At 39.2% G+C, this 20,789-nt stretch overlaps 1 protein-coding gene across 2 annotated transcripts in view; it reads left to right on the forward strand.

Annotated features, from left to right (window-relative positions):
• Nucleotides 1-20,789, forward strand: part of DTD1 (D-aminoacyl-tRNA deacylase 1) — a 226,215-nt gene that overhangs the window by 115,496 nt on the left and 89,930 nt on the right. The gene's annotated exons all lie outside the window — the stretch shown is intronic.

Here is a 20,789-nt window from a genome sequence, read left to right on the forward strand (position 1 = left end):
TTGGTGTTCTTCCTTTGCCTTTGCTCCAGGTGGGTTGAGACCAATTAATGTATTTTAGATGGCTGCTTGTTGGCATTTAGGACCCCAGGTGCCACAATTCAAAGTGGGATGCAGAGTGTTTTCATAATAGAATTGTTTTGCCCATTGATTTAGAAGTCCTCTCAAACCAAGTTCCCCAGACCCCAGCCCCTGCTTCGCTATCCTTTGAAGCTTTCATTTTATCTCGGAAACCTCTTTACTTTTAATCCTGTCCAATTAGGCTGACCTTCCTTGTTTTGAGTGTTGTCTTTCCCTTCACCCAAAGCAGTTCCCATCTACAGATTGATCAATAAAAAGCCCTCTCCCTCCCTCCCTCCCTCCCTCCCTCCCCCCTTTGTAACCACAAAAGTATGTGTTCTTTTCCGTTTTTTCTATTTCTCAAGATCTTATAATAGTGGTCTTATACAATATTTGTCCTTTTGCAACTGACTCATTTCGCTCAGCATAATGCCTTCCAGATTCCTCCATGTTATGAAATGTTTCAGAGATTCGTCACTGTTCTTTATCGATGCGTAGTATTCCATTGTGTGAATATACCACAATTTATTTACCCATTCGTCCGTTGATGGACATCTTGGTTGCTTCCAGCTTTTTGCTATTGTAAACAGAGCTGCAATAAACATGGGTGCGCATATATCTGTTTGTGTGAAGGGTCTTGTATCTTTAGGGTATATTCCGAGGAGTGGGATTTCTGGGTTGTATGGTAGTTCTATTTCTAACTGTTTAAGATAACGCCAGATGGATTTCCAAAGTGGTTGTACCATTTTACAATCCCACCAGCAGTGTATGAGAGTTCCAGTCTCTCCGCGGCCTCTCCAACATTTATTATTTTGTGTTTTTTGAATTAATGCCAGTCTAGTTGGTGTCAGATGGAATCTCATCGTAGTTTTAATTTGCATTTCTCTAATGACTAATGATCGAGAGCATTTTCTCATGTATCTGTTGGCTGCCTGAATATCTTCCTTAGTGAAATGTGTGTTCATATCCTTTGCCCACTTCTTGATTGGGTTGTTTGTCTTTTTGTGATTGAGTTTTGACAGAATCATGTAGATTTTAGAGATCAGGCGCTGGTCTGAGATGTCATAGCTGAATATTCTTTCCCAGTCTGTAGGTGGTCTTTTTACTCTTCTGGAGAAGTCTTTAGATGAGCATAGGTGTTTGATTTTTAGGAGCTCCCAGTTATCTGGTTTCTCTTCATCATTTTTGGTAATGTTTTGTATTCTGTTTATGCCCTGTATTAGGGCTCCTAGGGTAGATCCTATTTTTTCTTCCATGATTTTTGTCGTTTTAGTCTTTATGTTTAAGTCTTTGATCCACTTGGAGTTAGTTTTTGTGCATGGTGTGAGGTATGGGTCCTGTTTCATTCTTTTGCAAATGGATATCCAGGTATGCCAGCACCATTTGTTAAAAAGACTATTATTTCCCCAATTGACTGACACTGGTCCTTTGTCAAATATCAGCTGCTCATAAATGGATGGATTTATATCTGGATTCTCAATTCTGTTCCATTGGTCTATGTGCCTGTTGTTGTACCAGTACCAGGCTGTTTTGACTACTGTAGCTATATAATAGGTTCTGAAATCAGGTAGGGTGAGTCCTCCCACTTTCTTCTTCTTTTTCAGTAATGTTTTGCTTATCCGGGGGTTCTTTCCTTTCCATATGAAATTAGTGATTTGTTTCTCTATTCCCTTAAAGTATGACATTGGTATTTGGATTGGAAGTGCGTTGTATGTATAAATGGCTTTTGGTAGAATAGACATTTTTACTATGTTAAGTCTTCCTATCCATGAGCAGGGTATGTTTTTCCATTTAAGTGTGTCCTTTTGAATTTCTTGTAGCAGAGTTTTATAGTTTTCTTTGTATAGGTCTTTTACATCCTTGGTGAGATTTATTCCTAAGTATTTTATCTTCTTGGGGGCTACTGTGAATGGTATTGATTTGGTTATTTCCTCTTCGGTGTTCTTTTTGTTGATGTAGAGGAATCCAAGTGATTTTTGTATGTTTATTTTATATCCTGAGACTCTTCCAAACTCTTCTATTAGTTTCAGTAGTTTTCTGGAGGATTTCTTAGGGTTTTCCATGTATACGATCATGTCATCTGCAAATAGTGATAGCTTTACTTCCCCCTTACCAATCTGGATACCCTTTATTTCTTTGTCTAGCCTAATTGCCCTGGCTAGGACTTCAAGTACGATGTTGAATAAGAGCGGTGATAAAGGGCATCCTTGTCTGGTTCCCGTTCTCAAGGGAAATGCTTTCAGGTTCTCTCCATTTAGAGTGATATTGGCCGTTGGCTTTGCATATATGCCCTTTATTATGTTGAAGAATTTTCCTTCAATTCCTATTTTGGTGAGAGTTTTTATCATAAATGGGTGTTGGACTTTGTCAAATGCCTTTTCTGCATCAATTGATAAGATCATGTGGTTTTTGTCTTTTGTTTTATTTATGTGATGGATTACATTAATGGTTTTTCTGATATTAAACCAGCCTTGCATACCTGGTATAAATCCCACTTGATCAGGGTGAATTATTTTTTTGATGTATTGTTGGATTCTATTGGCTAGAATTTTATTAAGGATTTTTGCATCTATGTTCATGAGGGATATAGGTCTAAAATTTTCTTTTTTTGTAATGTCTTTACCTGGTTTTGGTATCAGGGAGATGGTAGCTTCATAGAATGAGTTGGGTAGTATTCCGTCTTTTTCTATACTTTGAAATACCTTCAATAGTAATGGTGTTAAGTCTTCTCTGAAGGTTTGGTAGAACTCTGCAGTGAAGCCATCTGGGCCAGGACTTTTTTTTGTTGGGAGTTTTTTGATTACCGTTTCAATCTCTTTTTTTGTTATGGGTCTATTTAGTTGTTCTACTTCTGAATGTGTTAGTTTAGGTAAGTAGTATTGTTCCAAGAATTTATCCATTTCTTCTAGGTTTTCAAATTTGTTAGAGTACAATTTTATGTAGTAATCTGATATGATTCTTTTGATTTCATTTGGTTCTGTTGTGATGTGGTCCTTCTCGTTTCTTATTTGGGTTATTTGTTTCCTTTCCTGTTTTTCTTTAGTCAGTCTAGCCAATGGTTTATCAATTTTGTTAATTTTTTCAAAGAACCAGCTTTTGGCTTTGTTAATTCTTTCAATTGTTTTTCTGTTATGTAATTCATTTAGTTCAGCTCTAATTTTTATTATTTGTTTTCTTCGGGTGCCTGATGGATTCTTTTGTTGCTCACTTTCTATTTGCTCAAGTTGTCGGGACAGTTCTCTGATTTTGGCTCTTTCTTCTTTTTGTATGTGTGCATTTATCGATATAAATTGGCCTCTGAGCACTGCTTTTGCTGTGTCCCAGAGGTTTTGATAGGAAGTATTTTCATTCTCGTTGCTTTCTAAGAATTTCCTTATTCCCTCCTTGATGTCTTCTATAACCCAGTCTTTTTTCAGGAGGGTATTGTTCATTTTCCAAGTATTTGATTTCTTTTCCCTAGTTTTTCTGTTATTGATTTCTAGCTTCATTGCCTTGTGGTCTGAGAAGATGCTTTGTAATATTTCGATGTTTTGGATTCTGCAAAGATTTGTTTTATGCCCTAATATGTGGTCTATTCTAGAGAATGTTCCATGTGCGCTAGAAAAAAAAGTATATTTTGTAGCAGTTGGGTGGAGAGTTCTGTATAAGTCAATGAGGTCAAGTTGGTTGATTGTTGTAAGTAGGTCTTCCGTGTCTCTATTGAGCTTCTTACTGGATGTCCTGTCCTTCTCCGAAAGTGGTGTGTTGAAGTCTCCTACTATAATTGTGGAGGTGTCTATCTCACTTTTCAATTCTGTTAAAATTTGATTTATGTATCTTGCAGCCCTGTCATTAGGTGCGTAAATATTTAATATGGTTATGTCTTCCTGATCAATTGTCCCTTTTATCATTATATAGTGTCCTTCTTTATCCTTTGTGGTGGATTTAAGTCTAAAGTCTATTTTGTCAGAAATTAATATTGCTACTCCTCTTCTTTTTTGCTTATTGTTTGCTTGATATATTTTTTTCCATCCTTTGAGTTTTAGTTTGTTTGTGTCTCTAAGTCTAAGGTGTGTCTCTTGTAGGCAGCATATAGATGGATCGTGTTTTTTTATCCAGTCCGTGACTCTCTGTCTCTTTATTGGTGCATTTAGTCCATTTACATTCAGCGTAATTATAGATAAGTAAGTTTTTAGTGCTGTCATTTTGATGCCTTTTCATGTGTGTTGTTGGCCATTTCATTTTTCCACATGCTTTTTTGTGCTGAGACGTTTTTCTTAGTAGCTTGTGAGATCCTCATTTTCATAATGTTTAACTTTGTGTTTATTGAGTCATTACGTTTTTCTTGGCTTTTTTCTTGAGTTATGGAATTGATATTCCTTTTTGTGGTTACCTTTTTATTTACCCCTATTTTTCTAAGTAAAAACCTAACTTGTATCCTTCTATTTCACCTTGTATCACTCTCCATCTGGCAGTTCAATGCCTCCTATATTTAGTCCCTCTTTTTGATTATTGTGATCGTTTATCTATTGATTTCCATGATTTCCTGTTGTGTGTATTATTTTGTTTATTTATTTATTTTTTAGAATTAGTCTTAATTTGTTTGTTTTTGTGATTTCCCTATTTGAGTTGCGTTGATATCAGGACGTTCTGTTTTGTGACCTTGTATTGTGCTGGTACCTGATATTATTGGTCATCCGGCCAAACAATCTCCTTTAGCATTTCTTGCAGTCTTGGTTTAGTTTTTGCAAATTCTCTAAACTTGTGTTTATCTGTAAATATCTTAATTTCTCCTTCATATTTCAGAGAGAGTTTTGCTGGATATATGATCCTTGGTTGGCAGTTTTTCTCGTTTAGTGCTCTGTATATGTCGTCCCATTCCCTTCTTGCCTGCATGGTTTCTGCTGAGTAGTCTGAACTTATTCTTATTGATTCTCCCTTGAAGGAAACCTTTCTTTTCTCCCTGGCTGCTTTTAAAATTTTCTGTTTGTCTTTGGTTTTGGCAAGTTTGATGATGATATGTCTTGGTGTTTTTCTTTTTGGATCAATCTTAAATGGGGTTCGATGAGCATCTTGGATAGATATCCTTTCTTCTTTCATGATGTCAGGGAAGTTTTGTGTCAGGAGTTCTTCAACTATTTTCTCTGTGTTTTCTGTCCCCCCTCCCTGTTCTGGGACTCCAATTACTCGCAAGTTATCCTTCTTGATAGAGTCCCACATGATTCTTAGGGTTTCTTCATTTTTTTTGATTCTTTTATCTGATTTTTTTTCAGCTATGTTGGTGTTGTTTCCCTGGTCCTCCAGAAGTCCCAGTCTACATTCTAATTGCTCGAGTCTGCTCCTCTGACTTTCTATTGCGTTGTCAAATTCTGTAATTTTATTGTTAATCTTTTGGATTTCTACATGCTGTCTCTCTATGGATTCTTGCAACTTGTTAATTTTTCCACTATGTTCTTGAATAATCTTTTTGAGTTCTTCAACAGTTTTATCAGTGAGTTCCTTGGCTTTTTCTGCATTTATCCGAATTTCATTTGTGATATCTTTAAGCATTCTGTAAATTAGTTTTTTATATTCTGTATCTGATAATTCCAGGATTGTATCTTCATTTGGGAAAGATTTTGATTCTTTTGTTTGGGGGGTTGGAGAAGCTGTCATGGTCTGTTTCTTTATGTGGTTTGATATGGACTGCTGTCTCCGAGCCATCACTGGGAAACTAGATTTTCCAAGTAGTCAGCTGGTGCGCTGGCTCCTAGTTCTGAAAACAGTCGCTGTCTGCCCGTATTTGTTCGTTTTCCGTCTCTAAGTCTGTGCTTGTTGTTCAGAGTTCGTAGATTGTTATGTATGTGATCGATTCCCTTGTTTTTCCGAGTCTTTGTTGCAAGAGGGATCCGCGGTAGCGTCCACCTAGTCCGCCATCTTGGCCCCCCCTTCTTTTTGGTGAAGTCTTTTGATGAGCTTAAGTGTTTGATTTTTAGGAGCTCCCAATTATGTAGTTTCCTTCTGGTGTTTGTGCATTGTTAGTTACGGTTTATATTCTGTTTATGCCATGTGTTAGGGCTCCCAGTGTTGTACCTATTTTTTCTTCCATGATCTTTATCGTTGTACATTTTATATTTAGGTCTTTGATCCATTTTGAGTTAGTTTTTGTACATGGTGTGAAGTATGGATCTTGTTTCATTTTTTTGCGGATTGATATCTAGTTATGCCAGTGCTATTTGTTAAAGAAACTGTCTTTTCCCCAATTAACGGGTTTTGGGCCTTTGTCAAATATCAGCTGCTCATAGGTGGATGAACTTACCTCTGGATTCTCAGTTCTGTTCCGTTGGTGTCGGTCCCAGGCTGTTTTGATTACTGTGGCAGTATAATAGTTTCTAAAATCAGGTAGTGTGGGGCCTCACACTTTGTTCCTCTTCAGTAATGCTTTACTTATCTGGGGCCTCATCCCTTTCCTTATGAAGTTGGTGATGTTTCACCATCTCCTTAAAAAATGTCGGAATTTGGATCAGATTGCACTGTATCTGTAGATCGCTTTGGGTAGAATTGACATTTTCACAATGTTGATTGAGTCTTACTGTTCATGAGCAAGGTATGTTTTTCCACTTATGTAGGTTTTTTTTTTTTTTTGCAGTAGTGTCTTGTAGTTTTCTGTGTATAGGTGTTTTACATCCCTGTTTAGATTTATTCCTAAGTATCATATCATCTTAGAGGCTATTTTAAATGGTATTGATTTGGTGATTTCCTCTTCGAAGTTCTTTTTGTTGGTGTAGAAGAACCCAGCTGATTTTTGTATGTTTATCTTGTATCCTGATAATTTGCTGAACTCTTCTATTAGTTCCAGTAGTTTTCTTGTGGATTCTTTGGGGTTTTCTGTGTATAAGATCATATCATCTGCAAACAGGGATACTTTTACTTCTTCCTTACAAATTTAAATGTCCTTTATTTCTTTTTCTTGCCTTATTGCCCTGGGTAGGACCTCCAGCACAATGTTGAATAATAGTGGTGATGAAGGGCACCCTTGCCTGGTTCCAGTTTTCAAGGGGAATGCTTTCAGACTCTCTGCATTTAAGATGATGTCGGCTGTTGACTTTGTGTAAATGTCCTATAGTATGTTGAGGAATTTCTCTTTTGTTCCTATTTTGCTGAGAGTTTTTATCATGAATGGGTCCTGGACTTTGTCAAATGCCTTCTCTGCATCAATTGATAAGATCATGTGGTTCTTGTCTCCTGTTTTATTTATGTAATGTATTACATTAATTGTTTTTCTAATGTTGAACCGTCCCTGTGTACCTGGTATAAATCCCACTTGGTCATGGTGAAATTTTGATGTGTTGTTGAATTCTATTGTCTAGAATTGTGTTGAGGATTTTTGCATCTGTGTTCATGAGGGATATTGGTCTGTAATTTTCTTTTTTTTTGTGATGTTTTTACCTGGTTTTAGTATGAGAATTATGCTGGTTTCATAGAATGAGTTTGGAATGTTCCATCCTTTTCTATGTTCTTGAAATACATTTGGTAGTAGTCGTGTTAACTCTTCTCTGAAAGTTTGGTAGAATTTTGCATTGAAGCTGTCAGTGCTAGGTCTTTTTTGTCAGTGCTAGGTCTTTTTTTGTTGTTGTTTGGAGTTTTTTAATTATCTCTTCAGTTTCTTCTTGTGTTATAGGTTTATTTAGTTGTTCTGCCTCCGTTTGTGTTAGTTTAGGTAGGTAATATGTTTCTAGAAATTTGTCCATTTCCTTTAAGTTTTCAAATTTGTAGGAGTACAGTTTTTCGTAGTAATTCTGATATGTCTTTTAATGTCAGTTGGGTCTGTTGTGATGTTGCCCATCTCATTTCTTATTCCGGTTATTTGGTTCCTTCCCTGTTTTTTTTTTTTTTTTTGTCAGTTTGGCCAATGACTTATCAATTTTGTTGATTTTTTTCAGAGAACCAGCTTTTGGTCTTGTTAAGTCTTTTCAGTTGTTTTTTTATTCTCTGTTTCATTTATTTTTGCTCTAGTTTTGATTATTTGCTTTCTTCTGGTGCCCAAGGGTTCCTTTTGCTGCCTTCTATTTGTTCAAATTCTAGGGTTAATGTTTTGATTTTGGACCTTTCTTCTTTTTGAATGTGTGCATTTATTGCTATAAATTGACTTCTGAGAACTGCATTTGCTGTGCCCCAAAAGTTCTGGTAGAATGTGTTTTCATTCTCGTTTGATTCTGTGTATTCCTTTATTGCATCCTTGATTTCTTCTATAACCCAGTAGTTTTTGATCAAGGTGGTGTTCAGTTTCCATGTATTTGATATTTTTTTCTTTGCTTTTTGTTATTGATTTGTACTTTTATGGCTTTATGGTCAGAAAAGATGCTTTGTAATATTTCAGTGTTTTGAATTCAGCCAGCGCTTGCTTTGTGGCCTAATATGTGGTCTATTCTGAAGAATGTTCTATGTGTGTTAGAAAAGAAAGTATACTTGGCTGCCCTTGGATGAGTGTTCTGTATCTGTCTATGAAATCAAATTGGTTGATTGTGGCATTTAGATCTTCTGAGTCTGTATTGAGCTTCTTACTGGATGTTCTGTCCTTCACCAAAAGTGGTGTGTTGAGGTCTGCTACTATTATTGTGGAGCTGTCTATCTCTCTTTTCAGTGCTGTTAGAGTTTGTTTTATGTATTTTGGAGCCCTGTTGTTGGGTGCATAAGTATTTATGATGGTTATGGCTTCCTGGTGTATTGACCCTTTTAGTCATGCAGTGTCCTTCCTTATCCTTTGTGGTGGCTTTTGCTTTAAAGTCTATTTTGACAGAGATTAATATTGCCACTCCTGCTCTTTTTTGATTGTTGTTTGCTTGATGTATTTTTTCCATTCTTTGAGTTTTAGTTTGTGTCTTTTGAGTCTAAGATGTGTCTCTTGTAGGCAGCATATAGATGAATCGTTTAATCCATTCTGCGGCTCTCTGTGTCTTTATTGGTATATTTAGTCCATTTACGTTCAAAGTAATTATTAGTAGGTATGAGTTTAGTGCTGTCATTTTCACGTATTTTGTGTGTGTGTGTGTGCGCGCGCGTGTGGTGTTGACGGTTTCTTTGTTCCACTGAATTTTCTGTGCTGAATCGTTTGTCTTTATGTATTGTCTCTTCCTCATTTTCATTGTTGTTGATTTTGTATTTGCTGAGTCTTTTTGTTTCTCTTGTTTTTTATTTTGATGTGTAGGACTGGTAGTTTCCTTTGTGGTTACCTTAAAACTTATCTCTATTTTTTTAAGTTTACACCAATTTTTTATTTCTTGATATTGCCTTAACTTTCTCTTCATATGAAAGTTCTATGACTACACTATTTAGTCCCTCTTTTTAGATTTAATGTTGTTATCTTTTACATATTGACATCTCTGTTTCCCTATTTTCAGTGTTTTTGCTTTGACTTATTTTTATTACTCCCCTATCTGGGTTCATATCTAGTTGTTCTATCCTGTGTTCTAGGCTTAGGTTATCTGATGTTATTGATTTTCTAACTGGAGGACTCCCTTTAGTTATTTCTTATAATTTTGGTTTGGTATTTACAAATTCTCTAAATTTTTGTTTTTCTGGAAATGCCCTAATTTTGCCATCATATTTGAGAGACAGTTTTACTGGATATGTAATTCTTGGCTGGCAGTTTTTTTCCTTCAACGCTTTGTATATGTCATCCCATTGTCTTCTTGCCTGCATGGTTTCTGCTGAGTAGTCAGAGGTTAGTTTTATTGACTCTACTTTGTAGGTGACTTTTCATTTATCCCCACTTCTTAAAATTCTCTCTTTATCTTTGGTTTTGGCATGTTTGATTATGATATGTCTTGGTGACTTTCTGTGTGGGGTTTGATTGGCTTCTTGGATAGATATCTTCTCATATTTCACAATATCAGGAAAGTTTTTTTCCAACACAATCTTCAGGAATTCTGTGTATTTTCTGTTATTTCCCCTCTCCCCCTCCCGCCTTGTTCTGGTACTCCGACCACTCGTAGGTTATTCCTCTTGATAGACTCCCACATAATCCTTAAGGTTTCTTCATTTTTTTTAATTCTTTTATCTGATTTTTACACGAGTAAATTGGTGTCAAGTGCTTTATTTTCAGTCTATGTAATTCTGACTTCCATTACTTCAATTCTGCTTCTATGACTTTCTGTTGAGTTGTCTAATTCTGAAATTTTATTGTTAATCTCTTGGATTTCTCTTCGTTGTCTCTCTATGGATTCTTGCAGCCTATTAAATTTGTCGTTTTGCTCTTGTATAACCTTCCTAAGTTCCTCTTTTGCCTTGTCTCTGTGTTCCTTGGCTTGTTCTATGTTTTACCTGATCTCCTTCCTAATCTCTTGAAGACCTTTGTATATTAATCTTTTGAATTCTGTCTCTGGTAATTCCAAGACCTTCTCTTCCTCTAGGAGGTTTCCTGGTTCTTTGTTTTGGTCGCTTGCTGAAGATGTTATTGTTTGCTTCTTTATGTGTTTTGACATTGACTGTTGTTTCTGAGCCATCAATAAGTTATATTTATTTATTTTACGTTTACTTACTGTGTCCTGGCTTCTCATTTTGTTGTGATATGCCCACATAGTCTTTTTGTGTGAACTTCTTTGATTATTGGCATCTTAGAAGCTCTCAAGTCCTGTCACCAGGCTTTTAGAGCTGCTAACTAGGTATGTGAGCCCAGGAGTCTGTTTACTTTTCTTGTGTGGATTCAGCTCAGGTGTCCAGGTCATTGGTCACTGAGTGTGTGCTGCAGGCTCTCACCTACAGTTTTAGATGAGCAGGGCTACGTAGGGGTGATTGGAGCAGGCACAGGTATCTGGCTGTAGTAGGGGGTTATGTGCTGAGCAAGGTAGGGGCTGACAGCTGCCCCTGAGTACCTGGGTGTAAGGTGTGTCCCTGTTCCTTAGAGCATGTGTGTGGGTGAGTTTTGCAGCCAGACTTGGGGCACCCAGTGCTGTTGGCTGTAAGGACTGGGAGGTACCACTTATTCTTAGACCCCTGTCATGGGTGGGTTGGTGGAGTGGGTGTAGCCACCAGTCTTCAGGCCCTGGATGTGGGTAGGTGAGGACCCTGCTTCATGGGCAGGGCGGTGTCTAATGTCATGAATTTGCCAGTCACCCTTAGCTGTTGCAATTGAAAATAGGCTTCAGGTATGTACCCTGTTGTATTATGCTCATGAGGACCTACGCTGTTGAAACGGGCCCACACAGGTCTAGGTCAGGGTGAAAGGCATTCGAAATCTGTGGACCCCTTATGCCTGTGCCTGGGTAAAGGGCCTGTGCCTGCCTTGAGGTCCGGGCTTAGGGGAGCTGGCAGATTATTTTTTCCTGTTATTTGTTTGTTTATTTGTTCCCTCTCCAAAGCTGGGTCCCTGGCTTGGGCTCACATGATGGGTCCCACTTCCGGCCCAGGGGGTGCAGCAGCCACTCATGCTGGACCAGGACCAGGGCAGAAAAAGGAGGGGGTGGGTGAAGGGGAGAGAGGAACTTCCCAGAGGGGAAAGAGTTATTTTGATCCTGAAAGGTAGGTCAGATGCTTACGCTTAACTTTTGTAGATCCAGTGGTGCTCCCCCTGGCTCTGGAGGCATGTGCAGACTCTCCGCTGCTCGATTTCTCCCGATGTGGAAAACTTGCCCTGAGCTCTGCTACTTGCCTCAGCCTGTATATGCTCACGAAGCCAGCCTGCAGGGTGCCAGGCAGGTCAGGTCTGGCAAATCCTCACAACTTCTGAACTGTCTCTCCCTCCCCCTGCCACTCAGTCCGACTCTTCAACTTTGTCTTTGATGTTCAGGACTCCTGGATTGTCATATATAATTCATTCACTTGTTTTTTTGGTCTTTGTTGTAAGAGGGACCACAGGAAGTATCTGATTATTCTGCCATCTTGGCCTCGTCTCTCCCTATTTTCCCCCTTTTGATCAGGATACTTCTGTAGAATCTTTAATCAAGATGTTCAGTGATTCTTCTGATCTCATGGGAAAGGAGGCAGTTGTTCATGGAGGCTATTATCCACACATTCCATGTCCCCCTCCTATTCCTGACTCTCCTTGTTTTCTTGTTTTGGGTGACTAGGGAACAATTGTTGTGCCTTGGGTGGATGCTTGCAAGCTTTTAAGACCCCAGGCACTACCAGTGAACCAGGAGGTAGAACAGAAACACTAAACATGATGTTAGGCCAACTAATTGGGATGTCCCATGTATCATGAGGTGTTGGTTTTACATAAGCCACTTCAGCATCTACTCTTTTTGTCACCGTTGTAAATATATCTATGATGCAACTTTTGCCAGTTCACCTTTTTACAGGTGTAGAACTTACTAGCAACAATTATAGTAACTGGCTGTACAACCCTACTGTTGTTGTTATTAACTTGTTAGGTGTAGTCAAGTCAGTTCCGACTCATAGCAATCCTGTGTACAATAGAACAAAACACAGCCCGGTCCTGCACCATCCTCACGATCCTCGTTAGGCTTGAGCCTATTGTTGCAGCCCCTGTGTCAATCCATGTTGTTAAGGGTCTTCTTTTTCTCTTGTCCTCTACTTTAGCAAGCATGATGTCCTTCTCCAGGGACTGGTCCCTCGTGATAACATGTCCAAAGTGTGTGAGATGAAATCTTGCCATCCTCGCTTCTCAAGAGCATTCTGGTTGTACCTGTCCCAAGACAGGTTTGTTCATTCTTCTGACAGTCCGTGGTATTCTTTGCCAACACCATAATTTAAAGATGTCAGTTCTTGGGTCTTCCTTACTCATGGCCCAGCTTTCACATGTACATATGAGATGATTGAAAACGCCATGGCTTGGGTCAGGCTCACCTTAGTCCTAAAAGTGACATTTTTGCTTTTTAACACCTTAAAGAAGTTTTTTGCAGCAGATTTGTCTGATGCAATGTGTTGTTTGATTGGACTGCTGCTTCCGTGGGTGTTGATTGTGGATCCAAGTAAAATGAAATCCTTGACAACTTCAGCCTTTTCCCTGTTTGTCATGATGTGGCTTGTTGGTCCTGTTGTGTGGATTTTTGTTTTCTTTATATTGAGGTGTAATCCATACTAAAGACTGTGGTCATCAGTAAGAGCTTTAAGCCCTCCTCACTTTCAGCAAACAAGGTTGTGTCATCTGCACAACACAGGTTGTTAATGCAGTCTTCTTCTAATCTTGATGCCACATTCTTCTTCATATAGTCCAGCTTCTCAGCGTATTTGCTCAGCATACAGATTAAATAAGTATGGTGGAAGGATACAACCCTGACATGCACTTTCCTGACTTTAAACCATGCAGTATCCCCTTGTTCTTTTCGAACGACTGCCTCTTGATCAGTGTATAGGTTCCTCATAAGCACAATTAAATGTTCTGGAATTCCTTTGTTTTCTCAGTGTTATCCATAATTTGTTATGATCCATACAGTCGAATGCTTTTGCGTAGTCAATAAAACACAGGTAAACGTCTTTCTGGTATTCTCTGCTTTCACTCAGGATGCATCTGACATCAGCGCTGGTATCGTTCATTCCATATGCTTTTCTGAATCTCTGGCAGTTCCATGTTGATGTACTGCTGCGATCGCTTTTGAATAATCTTCAGCGAAGTTGTACTTGCATGTGATATTAGTGATATTGTTCGATAATTCCTGCATTTGGTTGTATCACCTTGTTTTGGAGTAGGCATAAATATGGATCTTTTCTAGTTAGTTGGTCAGGTAGCTGTCTTCCACATTTCTTGGCACTGATGAGTGAGCACTTCCAGTACTGAATCTGTTTGTTGAAACATCTCAGTTGGTATTCTGCCAATTCTTAGAGCCTTGTTTTTTGCCAATGTCTTCAGTGCAGCTTGGCCTTCCATTAATAACATTGGTTCTTGATCATATGCTACCTCCTGAAATGATTGAATGTTGTCCAGTTGCTTTAGGTACAGTGACTTTGTGTATTCCTTCCCTACCTTTAATCAGTGTGATTTTTCTGTCACTATAAACAGAAAACTCAAGACTCATAAGCAACAATCCCCCCTTTTCCACTCCCTTCTGCCTCTGGTAACCACTAATACACTTTGGTCTCTATACATTTGCCTGTTCTTGTCTTTTTATATAGTAAAAAAAAAAAAAAGCAACAATCCCCCCTTTTCCACTCCCTTCTGCCTCTGGTAACCACTAATACACTTTGGTCTCTATACATTTGCCTGTTCTTGTCTTTTTATATAGTAAGGTCATATATTTGTCCTTTTTCAATTTGTTTCGCTCATTGTGTCTTCAAGCTCTGTCCTTATTGTATCGTGTATCAAGATTTCTTTTCTCCTACTGGCTGAGTAGTATTCCATTATTTGTATGTACACATTTTGTTTATCCATTCGTTCATTGATGGGCATTTAGGTTGTTTTCACCTTTTGACTATTGTGAATAGTGCTGCAGTGAACATTGGTATATAGGCCTCTGAGTCTGTGCTTTCAAGTCTTTAGGTATATATCTAGAAAAGAAATTGCTGGATCATATAACAGTTCTATTTTTAGTTTTAGTTTTTTGAGGAACCACCATACTGTTTTCCGCAATGGCTGCTGTGTCATTTGTATTCCCGCTAGGGATGGTTAAGGGTTGCAATTTTCCCATCTGTTATTTTTTATCTTAGCTATCCTAAAAAAAAAACCTAATGGGAGTTAAATGGTATCTCATTGTGGTTTTGATTTGCATCTCTCTGATTGCCAGTGATGTTGAGCATCTTTTTATGTTTTTGTTGACAACTTGAATGTCCTATTTGATGAAATGTCTACCCGTTTTTGGATTGGGTTATTTGTCTTTTTGTTTTTAAGCTGTCCAAGTTTTATGTATGTTTTGGTTATTAGATTCTTATTGGATATATGATTTCTGAAGATATTCTCTCAGTTGGTAGCTTGTTTTTTCACTTTTTTTGGTAAAGTCTTTTGATGAACAAAAGTTTTTTTTTGTGCTTTTATTATTAGATAATCCATTGTTAAAAGCTAGGCCCGAGAGTGTTGCCCCTGCATTTTCTTATAAAATTTTATGGTTTAGTTTGCACTTTTAGAACCTTTGTCCATTTTTAATTTGTTTCTGTTTATGGTGTGAGGCATGGGTCCTGTTTCATTTTTCTGCATGTGGAAATCTAATTTTCCTGACACCATTGATTGAAAAAGCTCCTGTTTCCCCATCAAATGGACCTAGCACCCTTGTCAAAAATCAATTGAACATAGATGTGTATCTTTATATCTGGACCCTCGGTTCTATTGCATTGTCTATGTGTCTGTTGTTATACCAGTACCAGGCTGTTTGATTAGTGTAGCTATATAACATGTTTTAAAATCTGGAAAGGTGATTCCTCTTACTATGTTCTTCTCTTTCAACATTGCTTTGCTGTTCGGGGCCTCTTGCCATCCCATATAAAATTGAGGATTGATTTTTCCATTTCTGTAGAGAAGGCTGTTGAAATTTTGGTGGGGATTGTGTTGAATCTATAGATCACTTTCAGTAGTATTGACATCTTAACAAAATTAAGTCTTCTAATCCACAAACATGGAAGATCTTTGCATTTATTAAGTGTTCTTTAATCTCTTTCGACAATGTTTTATACTAAAATCCTTCACTTCTCTGGGTAAATTTATTCCTAGTTGTTTTATTCACTTAGTTGCTGTTATATATGGAATTGTTTCTCTAATTTTAGCTTTCAGATTTCTCGTTGTTGGTGTATAGAAACCCAACTGATCTTTGTTTGTTGACCTTGTACCCTGCAACTTTGCTAAATCTCTTTATTAGCTCTAGAAGCTTTCTTGTAGACTTTTTGGAATTTTCTATTGTGTAGGATCATGTCATCTGCGAGCAGTATAATTTTACTTCTTTTCCGATCTAGGGAGCATTTCATTGAAGAGTTGCTCTGAGTTACTTTATTTTTCCCCCTTCTCTGAGCTGTTTTCTATCATTTAAGAATACTGGACACACAAAGGGTCTACTCTTTGCTGAGTAGACCCATTGCTGTTGCATGTGGTGGAAATCTGCCTCAATGAGTGATTTTTACAAGGTCTGTATTTAGCTCAGTCCCCCATACTTTGGGTGCTTAGAAATATTGCTTAGTGAAGACGTTTTACTTTCCAGAGCATCCAGAACCTCCCACACATAACTGTGTTGTTAAGTTCTCTTCACATCTCAAAGGAGACTCTTTTGCTTTTACTGATGGAAAGGACAGAGAACAAGGAAGTTGAGTCAGAGAGCCAGATCCTAGCTTCCCTCTGTTTTCCCCTCTTTCCTTAGACTATCAGACTCTTGTCCAAATACATCTAAAAAACAAAGGCAAAATTCAGAAGCAGCTACCCTACATTAATCTTAAGCAGTAATTTGAGAAATGGAGATGCTGTTTCTGAAAAATTTAACCTTAACTGTCTTTAATGGACACACGAGTGTGATCTTCTTAAATGTGTTTCCTGAGGGAAAGAGAAGGGCTGGCTTCTGTAACACTACGCTTAATGGTTCTTTAGTCTCTTGTGGAATAAATTATAAATGCAGGTTTCCTGAAATTTCAAGATGGTATGAGAGTCTTATGAGTAGAAGTAGAAAAGAAAGGCTGGGGAAGAATTGAAACCAAGAGGTGCTGTGAACACCAGCAGGACCAGAATGGACCACCACACAAGTGGACGGCTGCTTGTGTATCTGAGGATTGTGATACTGCCAGACTCTGGATTGAAGGGGCCTGGAGAGGAGGGCCTGATCCACCTCTTAGCCAGCTGTCTTCATACCAGGTCACCCTGGATGAGTGGAAATAGGATGGAATTTAAGAGACTTCTAGATGAAGGATGGACTTTTAACAGCTCCCTTTGGTCATTCAGCTTTATGGTCCAGAAATTATTCTTTCTTTGGAACTTGAGCTTTTCAGAGTTAACCCACTGCTAACTTTTCCCCACATCTAATTGGAGATAAAATACCTAGAATTGTGAAACTTACTGTTTTCTGTAAACTCATTATAGTACCTTTCAAGGAGTTTCTATTTTGAAACTTTATTACAAATGAGACCATATTGTAAGTATGTTCTATTCTGAAGAAGAGATTGGAAAGTAAATCAGAAATAAAAGTTCGGGATTCAAAGTGGGTAGTATATAAATGCCTGATGTCGAGAGGAAGTTGCCCAGGTGGACTGCTTTTTCTCAAAAGAAAAAAAAAGTTGTCAAGTCGATTCCAACTCACAGCGATCCTATAGAATAGAGTAGGACTATCCTGTAAGGTTCTCAAGGACCAGTTGGTGGATTCGAACTGTTGACCTTTCAGTTAGCAGCTGTAGCTCTTAACCACCATGCCACCAGGGCTCTGTCAGGAAGGCAGTAATCTACCGTTTTTAATCCCATGTTTATTTTCTTCCGCTCTCCATGTCTGTCCTGTCCATTCGCTTGTCACCGCCCGTTCCACCAACTGCATCACCAGCTCTGCTTTCTTCTCTCTTCTCTGTTTACCCTGGTTAATTGAGACAGAATTGACTTTGTTTATCTATTTTCAGTATATTTTGGGCTGGGAAACTATAAACTCTAGCAGATACAGGTCTTGTTCTCAGTGTCCTGTACCTTGGCTTTCTGGCAGTGCTCTTTTATCTGTGGTTGGTCTTGTCATCATAAGACGCTTATGAGGAATGGAAGGAAAAGCTAGTGAGATCCCAGGCATTAAGTCAGTGAGTACTCTTTTAATACTAAAGAAATGTCGAATTCAAGGTCAGAGTTAAACTGGTAATGAGCCCATCTTCAAGCAGGTCCCTGAGTGAGCCAGCAACTAGTTTCCGGGTTTCTTTAGACTGAACTTTTGAGTTGTGAAAGCATGTTTCTTGATTTACATTTTTTGTGATTGTATCTGAAAAGACATGTTGGCCTGACCACAGTTGCTATGGGAACTGTATTTGTGGGGAGTGCTGTTGGGCAGTCACCATTATCGAAAGCATTAGGAGCCTGTTTGTTCGCAGTATGGAATGAGGCTCTGTTTTAAAGCACATGAAAATTACTTGCCCTAACTTTGCTGTCTCCCATCTTATTATAGGCTGGGAGGTCTAAGTATATATACCAAACTGTGGTAGTGATTTTAATTTACCACTTTTGTCTTTATTTTTCTAAGGAGTCTTGGAACTTAAGGTACTCCCTTTGAAGAACAGATATTAAAAATGCAGTTTAAAACAGTTACCCTCTCTAGTATGAGCCGTATGTAACACTGACCTGTCTAATTGACAGGAGGAAGAACACGTAAACTACAGTTGATAACAGACATAATCAACTGGGCCACATACAACTCATAAAGGCTATAAAAACAGTGAGGGGGCAATGTCTGACCTCCTCTAACATCACCAGGGTGGAGGTGAATCAAGGTAATAGCCCAAGGCTAATTCCTATGAGGCGAAGTTCAGACATGCCTCCTTTTTCCACCATCTTTACCAATTCTGACACTAACCATCCCTCCCATGGTACTTTCTACTTCTCTTCTGGGTTCGATAATTCATTACGGTGGCCACAGAACTCACAGACAATACTCACGATTATGGGGTTTATTAGGGAAGTAACAGGTTACAATTCAGGTTCAGGAACACTCAGGATACAGTTCTTCCATTGGGTTATTGTCTTCACAGATGTGCTCGCAGGCATGCCTCTCTGGCCCTCAGCCTCTGCACTGCTCAGTCAAGTGTTACAAAGCTCTTAGCCCTTGCCAGTAAGTGCCCAGAGGCACCCCACTGTACGCCCTTTCCTGCCAGTATCTCCTGCCATCGATTCTATGCCTCTGGGTCTCTGCTACTGCTTCTCACTGTCTTCAGTGTTATAGCTCTTTCTCTCTCTGTCTCCCGGTTCCAGCAAGTTCTTAGCTCAGGAATCCTGGGCCCAAAGGACATGTTGTCCGCTCCTGGTTGTTCTTCCTTGGTGGTAGTAGAATCCTCTCTCTCCCACCTCTGGGATGGCTCCTCTCAAGCCCAGTGGGATGGGAAAACTGGCCAGTCCCTTTGGTGACCCACAATTACCCTATCTGCATAGACCCACCCAGTCACTTGGGTAGGAGTTAGAAAACCATGGCGAGAAAGGCCACACGAAAGTGATCCATTGCACACAGATGCTTTTTGGTAGGTGAGAGTTGCCACCAAAATGTTTGAGGCTGAGGTTTAGCTGGAAGCTTATAAGGAGATTATATCGGAGATCTTATTTAATGTGGCTGATTTCTTTAAGCTTGTAATACATAAAATACAGCGTTTAAATGATGGGGTTCATGGTGTTTTGACAGTAATGAAGATGATAGATTTCCAACATTTGAGAAAATGTGTTTGCAGAGGCTGTTTGGACATCTGTCTCCTTAATCTTTAAGCAAGGTGCCATCGTGTCATTTTGTTCGGCTTTGGAGGTTGTTCAGTTAGATGTTTGTATCTTTAGGCAAAGGGCTATTTACTAAAAGAGTGATCTAATGCCAGGGACCGGTTTCAAAGGGAGAGAAATAGAATATCCCTATGAGTAAATGAAACTCGTGTACCTGACCGCTTACATTTGAAGCTGAAGTTATAATGATGAGCAAAACTGACACAGTCCTTCAGTCTCGCGGGGATGGGGCAGATGTTCTTCAAATAATCGTACAATAAATATGCAGTTATAAACCATGATAAGGGCCATGAAGGATAGGTACAAGATGTCATGAGAATGTGGAACTGGGGTGCCGGGAAAGCTTCCCTGAGGCAGTGAGGTTGAGCTGAAGAATGAGGGCGTTACGGAGCTGAAGGGGGCCAGGAACAGCATTCCGGGGAGAAGGAGCAGTATGTGCTGAGGCCCTAAGGGGGAGGGAACAGGGCCCTTCGGGGGGATTCTCGAGTAATAGCAGGGAAATAGATCATGTTCTTTAAAAACTATTGCTGCTGAGTCGATTCCAACTCGTGGCGACCCCATGTGTTACGAAGTAGAGCTGCTGTGTAGGGTTTTCTTCACTGTAATCTTTGTGGGGAGCCCTGGTGGCACATTGCTTAAGCGTTCGGCTGCTAAACAAAAGGTTGGCAGTTCAAATCCACCAGCTGCTCCTTGGAAACTCTATGGGGCATGTCTACTCTGTCCTGTAGGGTTACTATGAGTCAGAATAGACTCGGTGGCAACAGATTTGGTTTTTTTATTTTTTGCTAATCTTCACAGAAACAATTTGCCAGGACTTTCTTCCACCGTGCTACTGGGTGGGTTTGAACTGCCACCTTTAGGTTAGCGGTTGAGAGAAAAGTTGTTTGCATGGCTCAGATGGTTAAATAAGCCTTGGGTCTCTGGAAGGTTACCTCTCTGGAACAATCTGCCTTACTAAACTGGATCACTGAGTGCTAATTTTGTTGCCTGCTATCATTTTATTTTCTAGTGTTTGGTCTGTTACTGTGATGTGTTTGCAGAAATTATCTGAGCAAAGATTCCTTCTTTAGGAAGGTGTTTAATTGGGCCACATGTGTTCCTGGGAGGAAACGCCTGTAGAGCATTGTGCTCAGTGTCAAGGAAGTCGGCCCTGTCACTTGCTGTCACTTGGGCCAGGTGAGGGACATACCTTGTGCAGGTGGAGCTAGCAGCAGTCAGGAGAGGTTGACCGAATGGGAGCTGAAAAATTCAGAACCGTGTGAAAGCGTTGTAGGCCATTATGGGAACTGAAATTAGAAACACTGTGTGCATTTTTAATATTTCTGTTAGGAAAAAGACTGTAGGCATGTTGATGTTTAATGCATGGACTGTCACAGAGAACTGAATAGCTCTCCTCTGTCCATTTCCTCCAGTCATGTCCAGAGGAACACAGTTGGGTTCTATTTTAGGCCTGTACTTGGGAACTGGA

Source organism: Elephas maximus, chromosome 25, assembly GCF_024166365.1.
Source record: "Elephas maximus indicus isolate mEleMax1 chromosome 25, mEleMax1 primary haplotype, whole genome shotgun sequence".
NCBI lineage: Eukaryota > Metazoa > Chordata > Mammalia > Proboscidea > Elephantidae > Elephas > Elephas maximus.